This window comes from Salvelinus fontinalis, chromosome 13 (assembly GCF_029448725.1).
Source record: "Salvelinus fontinalis isolate EN_2023a chromosome 13, ASM2944872v1, whole genome shotgun sequence".
NCBI lineage: Eukaryota > Metazoa > Chordata > Actinopteri > Salmoniformes > Salmonidae > Salvelinus > Salvelinus fontinalis.
In genome coordinates, this window is record NC_074677.1 from 5,863,839 (window position 1) to 5,873,992 (window position 10,154).

At 43.9% G+C, this 10,154-nt stretch overlaps 1 protein-coding gene across 12 annotated transcripts in view; it reads left to right on the forward strand.

The window, feature by feature from the left end:
* LOC129867982 (calcium/calmodulin-dependent protein kinase kinase 1-like) overlaps positions 1-9,688 on the forward strand; it is a 96,991-nt gene extending 87,303 nt beyond the window's left edge. For 2 of the 12 annotated variants that reach the window (XM_055941516.1, XM_055941515.1), the window contains one exon: positions 1-9,688. This exon is cut by the window's left edge and continues 2,662 nt beyond it. The gene's annotated coding sequence lies outside the window, so the exon portion shown is untranslated. The other 10 variants (XR_008761705.1, XR_008761706.1, XR_008761707.1 and 7 more) reach the window with 10 other exon arrangements.
* The last annotated feature ends 466 nt before the right edge of the window (positions 9,689-10,154 follow it).

Genomic DNA, 10,154 nt, shown 5'->3' on the forward strand with positions numbered 1-10,154 from the left:
CAGGCCGGGATTCAATCCGATCGCCTCTTTTAGATTATGCACCCTTCTTAAAGGCAATGTTCCCATGTTCGCGGTGACCACATTCATGTTAACCGCTGCATATGTCGGCTCAATCAGAAATTACCTTTAAATGTCGAGCTAACTAATAAAGCAGATCTTGCCACTGATTGGATAGAATGCCAGGGCTCAATTTTTGTCTGTGCACACAATCATAGAAAAGATGGACACAGTTTATTTACCTTTTAAAACATGTTCCCTATCGTTTTAGTCATGCAACTTTGATATGCAGTATGGAACAGCTGATGATTTCAGGAGATCTGTGATTAATGCGGCTTTTAAAGGTTCACGTTTGTAATGTCACATGCTCAAGTACAGTGAAATGCCTTTCTTGCAACCTCTAAACCAATCAATGTAGTAATCAATAACAAAGTGTGTGTGTGCGTGTGTGTGTGCGTGTGCGTGTGTGCAGGGCCCTGTCAGTGTGCATAGATACAGTGAAAAAATAAAATCCAGGTGTCAACTCAGATAGTCCGTGTTATTTAGCAGTCGTATGTCTTGGGGATAGAAGCTGTTCAGGAGCCTGTTGGTGTCAGATTGCATGCACCGGTACCGTGCGGAAGCAGAGAGAACAGTCTATGGGTTGGGTGGCTGGAGTCTTTGACGATTTTCCGGACCTTCATTTCACACCACCTGATATAGAGGTCCTGGATGGCAGGGAGCTCGGCCCCAGTGATGTGCTGGGCTGTCCTCACCGCCCTCTGATATAGAGGTCCTGGATGGCAGGGAGCTCGGCCCCAGTGATGTACTGGGCTGTCCACACCACCCTCTGATATAGAGGTCCTGGATGGCAGGGAGCTCGGCCCCAGTGATGTGCTGGGCTGTCCTCACCACGCTCTGATATAGAGGTCCTGGATGGCAGGGAGCTCGGCCCCAGTGATGTGCTGGGCTGTCCTCACCACGCTCTGATATAGAGGTCCTGGATGGCAGGGAGCTCGGCCCAGGTGATGTGCTGGGCTGTCCTCACCACGCTCTGATATAGAGGTCCTGGATGGCAGGGAGCTCGGCCCCAGTGATGTGCTGGGCTGTCCTCACCACCCTCTGATATAGAGGTCCTGGATGGCAGGGAGCTCGGCCCCAGTGATGTACTGGGCTAGCTGCACCACCCTCTGTAGCGCCATGCGATCAAGGGCGGTGCTATTGCCATACCCGGCGGTGATGCAGCCAGTCAAGACGACCTCAGTGGTACAGCTGTATAAATTCTTGAGGATTTGAGGGCCCATGCCAAATCTTTTCAACCTCCTGAGGGGGAGGAGGCGCTGTTGCTCCTTCTTCATGACTGTGCGTGTGTGTAGACCATGTTAATTCCTTAGTGATTTGGACAACGAGGAACTTGAAGTTCTCGATCCGCTCCACTCCAGCCCCGTCGTTGTGGATGGGGCGTGCTCACCCCCCAATCCCCCCCCCCCTTGTTTCCTGTAGTCCACGATCAGCTCCTTGGTTTTACATGTATGGATTACAGACTAGGACAAGGAGAGATTGAAATGATTGTGAATATGCCTGCTAGCTGTTCTGCTCATGCTCTGAGAACGCCCCCTGGAATACCGTCAGGCCCCATGGCCTTGCGGGGGTTGACCCGATTTAAAGACCTTACTCACGTTGGCCTCGGAGAGCGAGATCACCAAATCCTCAGGGTCGGTGGCAACCCTCACACCCGGCACAATGCTGTTATTGTTGAAGCGTTCATAAAATGCACTGAGTTGGTCTTGTAGAGAGGCATCGCTGGGCAGATCAGGGCTGGGTCTTCCTTTGTCAACCGTAATGGACTGTAGCCCCTACAACATACGGCATGCGTCAGAGCCTGTGTAGTATGATTCCACCTTGTTACTATAGTGTCCTTTTGCTCGTTTGATGACTTCAGAGGTCATAGCGGGACTTCTTCTACTTGTTAGTGTCCTCAGCCGTAGCCTCCGGGTTGTCTGGGATAAGTCATGTTCCTGTCCTCGGCCGTAGCCTCCGGGTTGTCTGGGATAAGTAATGTTCCTGTCCTCAGCCGTAGCCTCCGGGTTGTCTGGGATAAGTCATGTTTCTGTCCTCAGCCGTAGCCTCCGGGTTGTCTGGGATAAGTAATGTTCCTGTCCTCAGCCGTAGCCTCCGGGTTGTCTGGGATAAGTCATGTTCCTGTCCTCAGCCGTAGCCTCCGGGTTGTCTGGGATAAGTCATGTTCCTGTCCTCGGCCGTAGCCTCTGGGTTGTCTGGGATAAGTCATGTTCCTGTCCTCAGCCGTAGCCTCCGGGTTGTCTGGGATAAGTCATGTTCCTGTCCTCGGCCGTAGCCTCCGGGTTGTCTGGGATAAGTCATGTTCCTGTCCTCAGCCGTAGCCTCCGGGTTGTCTGGGATAAGTCATGTTCCTGTCCTCAGCCGTAGCCTCCGGGTTGTCTGGGATAAGTAATGTTCCTGTCCTCAGTCGTAGCCTCCGGGTTGTCTGGGATAAGTCATGTTCCTGTCCTCGGCCGTAGCCTCCGGGTTGTCTGAGATAAGTCATGTTCCTGTCCTCAGCCGTAGCCTCCGGGTTGTCTGGGATAAGTCATGTTCCTGTCCTCAGTCGTAGCCTCCGGGTTGTCTGGGATAAGTCATGTTCCTGTCCTCAGCCGTAGCCTCCGGGTTGTCTGGGATAAGTCATGTTCCTGTCCTCAGCCGTAGCCTCTGGGTTGTCTGGGATAAGTCATGTTCCTGTCCTCGGCCGTACCCTCCGGGTTGTCTGGGATAAGTCATGTTCCTGTCCTCAGCCGTAGCCTCTGGGTTGTCTGGGATAAGTCATGTTCCTGTCCTCAGCCGTAGCCTCTGGGTTGTCTGAGATAAGTCATGTTCCTGTCCTTGGCCGTAGCCTCCGGGTTGTCTGAGATAAGTCATGTTCCTGTCCTCAGCCGTAGCCTCCGGGTTGTCTGGGATAAGTCATGTTCCTGTCCTCAGCCGTAGCCTCCGGGTTGTCTGGGAAAAGTCATGTTCGCACAGAGTTCATAGCGGGACTTCTTGTAATGTTCCCCCGGTTGCAGAGATTGTATTCACACTACAGATATCGGCTCAATCATAAATTATCTTTAAATGCTGCATTGTCGACAGCCATCAGATGAAATCCCAGCCTAAGTGTGCGTCCCAATGGGCCCTTGTCAAAAGTAGGGCACTAAATAGGGAATAGGGTGCTATAGTAGTGCACTATATATGGAATAGGGTGCCATTAGGGATGTACAGTACAGAGTACTGTACCCCCTGGTGGACGTATCAGTGCTGTTAGGTGCTACAGTGACAGGATGGATAGAGGGATGGTAGTGGTAGAAAAAGCCTCATTAAACATTTCCTGTTGGCCAGGTCACATGGTGTTTTCTCTTTCACTCACGCCATCTTAACACCCTCTCTTAATCCCGCTGGGTTTTTTCTTCATCGCCCTCCAGTTGCTTCAGTTTCACGTATTTACGGCAGCCATCTTTAATTATACTTCTTTCTTTGTGATTTCTATAGCATGCTATTCCAAGTGAAGGGTTTCAATCAATCTGAAGAGCTTGCTTTGTTTTCGGTAATGGCTTCTTGTTTTTCTACTTTTACTTTTCGTCCTGCTGCCTGTGGGCTGAACTCTATATTCATGTTACGCTGGAAGTGGTTGTTATTCGATGGAGGTTTTAAGGGGTTGTCTTTGTCACCTGTCAGTCTGTGGGTTAACCGTCACTCTGTCTGTGGGTTAACTGTCAGTCTGTCTGTGGGTTAACTGTCAGTCTGTCTGTGGGTTAACTGTCAGTCTGTCTGTGGGTTAACTGTCAGTCTGTCTGTGGGTGAACTGTCAGTCAGTCTGTGGGTTAACTGTCAGTCTGTGGGTTAACTAACAGTCTGTGGGTTAACTAACAGTCTGTGGGTTAACTGTCAGTCTGTGGGTTAACTGTCAGTCTGTGTGGTTAACTAACAGTCAGTCTGTGGGTGAACTAACTGTCAGTCTGTGTGGTTAACTGTCAGTCTTTGGGTTAACTGTCAGTCTGTGGGTTAACTAACAGTCTGTGGGTTAACTAACAGTCTGTGGGTTAACTGTCAGTCTTTGGGTTAACTGTCAGTCTGTGTGGTTAACTAACAGTCAGTCTGTGGGTGAACTCACTGTCAGTCTGTGTGGTTAACTGTCAGTCTTTGGGTTAACTGTCAGTCTGTGGGTTAACTAACAGTCTGTGGGTTAACTAACAGTCTGTGGGTTAACTGTCAGTCTTTGGGTTAACTGTCAGTCTGTGTGGTTAACTAACAGTCAGTCTGTGGGTGAACTAACTGTCAGTCTGTGTGGTTAACTGTCAGTCTTTGGGTTAACTGTCAGTCTGTGGGTTAACTGTCAGTCTTTGGGTTAACTGTCAGTCTGTGTGGTTAACTGTCAGTCTGTGGGTTAACTTTCAGTCTGTGGGTTAACTGTCACTCTTTGGGTTAACTAACAGTCTGTGTGTTAACTGTCAGTCTGTGTGGTTAACTGTCAGTCTTTGGGTTAACTGTCAGTCTGTGGGTTAACTAACAGTCTGTGGGTTAACTGTCAGTCTTTGGGTTAACTGTCAGTCTTTGTGGTTAACTAACTGTCAGTCTGTGAGTGAACTAACAGTCTGTGGGTTAAGTGTCAGTCTCTAGGTTAACTAACAGTCTATGGGTTAACTGTCAGTCTGTGTGGTTAAGTGTCAGTCTCTAGGTTAACTAACAGTCAGTCTGTGGGTGAACTAACTGTCCGTCTGTGGGTTAAGTGTCAGTCTCTGGGTTAACTAACAGTCTGTGTGTTAACTGTCAGTCTGTGTGGTTAACTGTCAGTCTGTGGGTTAACTGTCAGTCTGTGTGGTTAACTGTCAGTCTTTGGGTTAACTGTCAGTCTGTGGGTTAACTGTCAGTCTGTGGGTTAACTAACAGTCTTTGGGTTAACTGTCAGTCTTTGGGTTAACTGTCAGTCTGTGTGGTTAACTAACTGTCAGTCTGTGGGTTAACTGTCAGTCTGTGTGGTTAACTGTCAGTCTGTGGGTTAACTAACAGTCTGTGGGTTAAGTGTCAGTCTCTAGGTTAACTAACAGTCTATGGGTTAACTAACAGTCTGTGGGTTAACTGTCAGTCTGTGGGTTAACTTGTAACTGAAGGGCTGTTGCGATCAGAACAAAGACAGCACCTGGCTGTGAGTTAGTTAACCTAGAGACTGACAGCTAACAGTCTATGGGTTGCGATCAGAACAAAGACAGCACCTGGCTGTGAGCCAGCTGTCTGCCACCAGGATGACAAGTCACTATTTGATATTTCATCTAAAAGAACGATGATGCACACTGTACTGTATGTATGTACTGTATGTACAGGTATGTATGTACTGTATGTACAGGTATGTATGTACTGTATGTATGTACTGTATGTACAGATATGTATGTACTGTATGTATGTACTGTATGTATGTACAGGTATGTATGTACTGTATGTACAGGTATGTATGTACTGTATGTATGTACTGTATGTATGTACTGTATGTACAGGTATGTATGTACTGTATGTATGTACTGTATGTACAGGTATGTATGTACTGTATGTATGTACTGTATGTATGTACTGTATGTACAGGTATGTATGTACAGGTATGTATGTACAGGTATGTATGTACTGTATGTATGTACTGTATGTATGTACTGTATGTACAGGTATGTATGAATGATGCACAAGCTAAAGTGAAGAAAAAAAATTGGTCTGTGTGGAGCAGTGCACAAGAACCTTAATCAGTGTCTAATGTGTATTCACATGTATGTATGTACTGTATGTATTCACCTGTATGTATGTACTGTATGTATTCAGCTGTATGTATGTACTGTATGTATGTACTGTATGTATGTACTGTATGTATGTACTGTATGTATGTACAGGTATGTATGTATGTATGTACTGTATGTATGTACAGGTATGTATGTATGTATGTACTGTATGTATGTACTGTATGTATGTACTGTATGTATGTACAGGTATGTATGTACAGGTATGTATGTATGTATGTACTGTATGTACTGTATGTACTGTATGTATGTACTGTATGTATGTATGTACTGTATGTATGTATGTACTGTATGTACTGTATGTATGTATGTACTGTATGTATGTACTGTATGTATGTATGTATGTATGTACAGGTATGTATGTACTGTATGTATGTACAGTATGTATGTACAGTATGTATGTACAGGTATGTATGTACTGTATGTATGTACAGGTATGTATGTACTGTATGTATGTACAGGTATGTATGTACAGGTATGTATGTACTGTATGTATGTACAGGTATCTATGTACTGTATGTATGTACAGGTATCTATGTACTGTATGTATGTACAGGTATCTATGTACTGTATGTATGTACTGTATGTATGTACTGTATGTATGTACAGGTATGTATGTACCGGTATGTATGTACTGTATGTATGTACAGGTATGTATGTACTGTATGTATGTACAGGTATGTATGTACTGTATGTATGTACAGGTATGTATGTACTGTATGTATGTACAGGTATGTATGTACTGTATGTATGTACAGGTATGTATGTACAGAAGTGCAATATTCTTGCCATTCCCTCTTTAGTGTTGTGTCCTGATTCTAAATGCACTCAGCTGTTCTTTCCTTCTGTCTATCATGTACATTGTCTTGGGAGTTGAGCTTGGTGATATTAACACGGTCTATATGCTAATTAATATGAACGTTTTGCACGTTTCCCCTTTAGCCGGCCCTCTATAATACTGCCTGTCACTCCAGCTACACCTGTTAACGTGCCCATGTCATTATGACACATTCACACCTCTATACTGCTGCCTGTCACTCCAGCTACACCTGTTAACGTGCCCATGTCATTATGACACATTCACACCTCTATACTGCTGTCTGTCACTCCAGCTACACCTGTTAACGTGCCCATGTCATTATGACACATTCACACCTCTATACTGCTGACTGTCACTCCAGCTACACCTGTTAACGTGCCCATGTCATTATGACACATTCACACCTCTATACTGCTGACTGTCACTCCAGCTACACCTGTTAACGTGCCCATGTCATTATGACACATTCACACCTCTATACTGCTGCCTGTCACTCCAGCTACACCTGTTAACGTGCCCATGTCATTATGACACATTCACACCTCTATACTGCTGCCTGTCACTCCAGCTACACCTGTTAACGTGCCCATGTCATTATGACACATTCACACCTCTATACTGCTGCCTGTCACTCCAGCTACACCTGTTAACGTGCCCATGTCATTATGACACATTCATACCTCTATACTGCTGCCTGTCACTCCAGCTACACCTGTTAAGATGAGTTGAGATGAAGTGAATTTAATCGAGGGCTGTGAGTCTACATAGTATTAAGATAAGGACAGTTTTTTGCATCGCTGTCATTTATCATATGTGATTGTCCTGATCTCTGTGTTGAAGGTGTCATTTATCATATGTGATTGTCCTGGTCTCTGTGTTGAAGGTATCATTTATCATATGTGATTGTCCTGGTCTCTGTGTTGAAGGTGTCATTTATCATATGTGATTGTCCTGGTCTCTGTGTTGAAGGTGTCATTTATCATATGTGATTGTCCTGGTCTCTATGTTGAAGGTACCATTTATCATATGTGATTGTCCTGGTCTCTGTGTTGAAGGTGTCATTTATCATATGTGATTGTCCTGGTCTCTGTGTTGAAGGTGTCATTTATCATATGTGATTGTCCTGGTCTCTGTGTTGAAAGTGTCATGTATCATATGTGATTGTCCTGGTCTCTATGTTGAAGGTGTCATTTATCATATATGATTGTCCTGGTCTCTGTGTTGAAAGTGTCATGTATCATATGTGATTGTCCTGGTCTCTGTGTTGAAGGTGTCATTTATCATATGTGATTGTCCTGGTCTCTGTGTTGAAGGTATCATTTATCATATGTGATTGTCCTGGTCTCTGTGTTGAAGGTGTCATTTATCATATGTGATTGTCCTGGTCTCTATGTTGAAGGTACCATTTATCATATGTGATTGTCCTGGTCTCTGTGTTGAAGGTGTCATTTATCATATGTGATTGTCCTGGTCTCTGTGTTGAAAGTGTCATGTATCATATGTGATTGTCCTGGTCTCTGTGTTGAAGGTGTCATTTATCATATGTGATTGTCCTGGTCTCTGTGTTGAAGGTACCATTTATCATATGTGATTGTCCTGGTCTCTGTGTTGAAGGTGTCATTTATCATATGTGATTGTCCTGGTCTCTGTGTTGAAGGTGTCATTTATCATATGTGATTGTCCTGGTCTCTGTGTTGAAGGTGTCATTTATCATATGTGATTGTCCTGGTCTCTGTGTTGAAGGTGTCCTTTATCATATGTGATTGTCCTGGTCTCTGTGTTGAAGGTGTCATTTATCATATGTGATTGTCCTGGTCTCTGTGTTGAAGGTGTCATTTATCATATGTGATTGTCCTGGTCTCTGTGTTGAAAGTGTCATGTATCATATGTGATTGTCCTGGTCTCTATGTTGAAGGTGTCATTTATCATATATGATTGTCCTGGTCTCTGTGTTGAAAGTGTCATGTATCATATGTGATTGTCCTGGTCTCTGTGTTGAAGGTGTCATTTATCATATGTGATTGTCCTGGTCTCTGTGTTGAAGGTATCATTTATCATATGTGATTGTCCTGGTCTCTGTGTTGAAGGTGTCATTTATCATATGTGATTGTCCTGGTCTCTATGTTGAAGGTACCATTTATCATATGTGATTGTCCTGGTCTCTGTGTTGAAGGTGTCATTTATCATATGTGATTGTCCTGGTCTCTGTGTTGAAAGTGTCATGTATCATATGTGATTGTCCTGGTCTCTGTGTTGAAGGTGTCATTTATCATATGTGATTGTCCTGGTCTCTGTGTTGAAGGTACCATTTATCATATGTGATTGTCCTGGTCTCTGTGTTGAAGGTGTCATTTATCATATGTGATTGTCCTGGTCTCTGTGTTGAAGGTGTCATTTATCATATGTGATTGTCCTGGTCTCTGTGTTGAAGGTGTCATTTATCATATGTGATTGTCCTGGTCTCTGTGTTGAAGGTGTCCTTTATCATATGTGATTGTCCTGGTCTCTGTGTTGAAGGTGTCATTTATCATATGTGATTGTCCTGGTCTCTGTGTTGAAGGTGTCATTTATCATATGTGATTGTCCTGGTCTCTGTGTTGAAGGTGTCATTTATCATATGTGATTGTCCTGGTCTCTGTGTTGAAGGTGTCCTTTATCATATGTGATTGTCCTGGTCTCTGTGTTGAAGGTGTCTTTTGTTCAATGGGTTTATTCGATGTCTGTACTGTTCTGCATATTCCTGAAGCCTCTTTCATACCCGGTGCTAACGTGCCAGTTGTCCTGATGTTGTCCACATTTTGATTGTGCCCACATTTTTAGACGGTTGTAGTAAATATGCATTGTGATCTGATTGGGATCAGATCTTACAGGTGTAAACGGGACAAGTTTAGGATGCATGTTAGAACCAGGTGTAAATGGGAAAAAGCATGGCAAACCTGTACTGAATGCAACTGTTACCATGTAAATATGTACCAATATATAAATATGCTATTTTTTTTTTTTGCATGCTTTTTGTACACTAAGACATAATCAAATAATTAAAAATATCAGAATCATTTAAAAATGTCTTTTTTTTGTAAGTAATCTGTCAAGGTAGATGCAAGAGTACAAACTTCAACTCTGAAAGTTTTATTGAATTTGCGTATCAATCGCAAAATTGTCAATGAGAAAGATTTAAATATCAAAAGTATGTCATTATTACAGTATTTCAAAGTGGAATACCCCGCGCCATCTATTCTTCCGCTTCTTGAAGACAACCTGGTGTGTGCTGTGCTGATGGAAGAGGTTGGAAAACCGGCTTTGAACTCCGTCCAGCGTTCAACTTCCTCTTGAAAGTTGTTATAGTAGAATGCACAAGGTGCAACTTCTATATTGGGTATTACATCATCAGTTCCTCTTGTGATGTCAGTCATTACAGACCCTAGAGAGCTATTTATTACCTGTCAGAAACGGCCCAGATCAACTAGCCCATTTAGGCCCATATATTTTGTAGTAATGTTTGAGTCATTCAAATATCACAGGAATACACA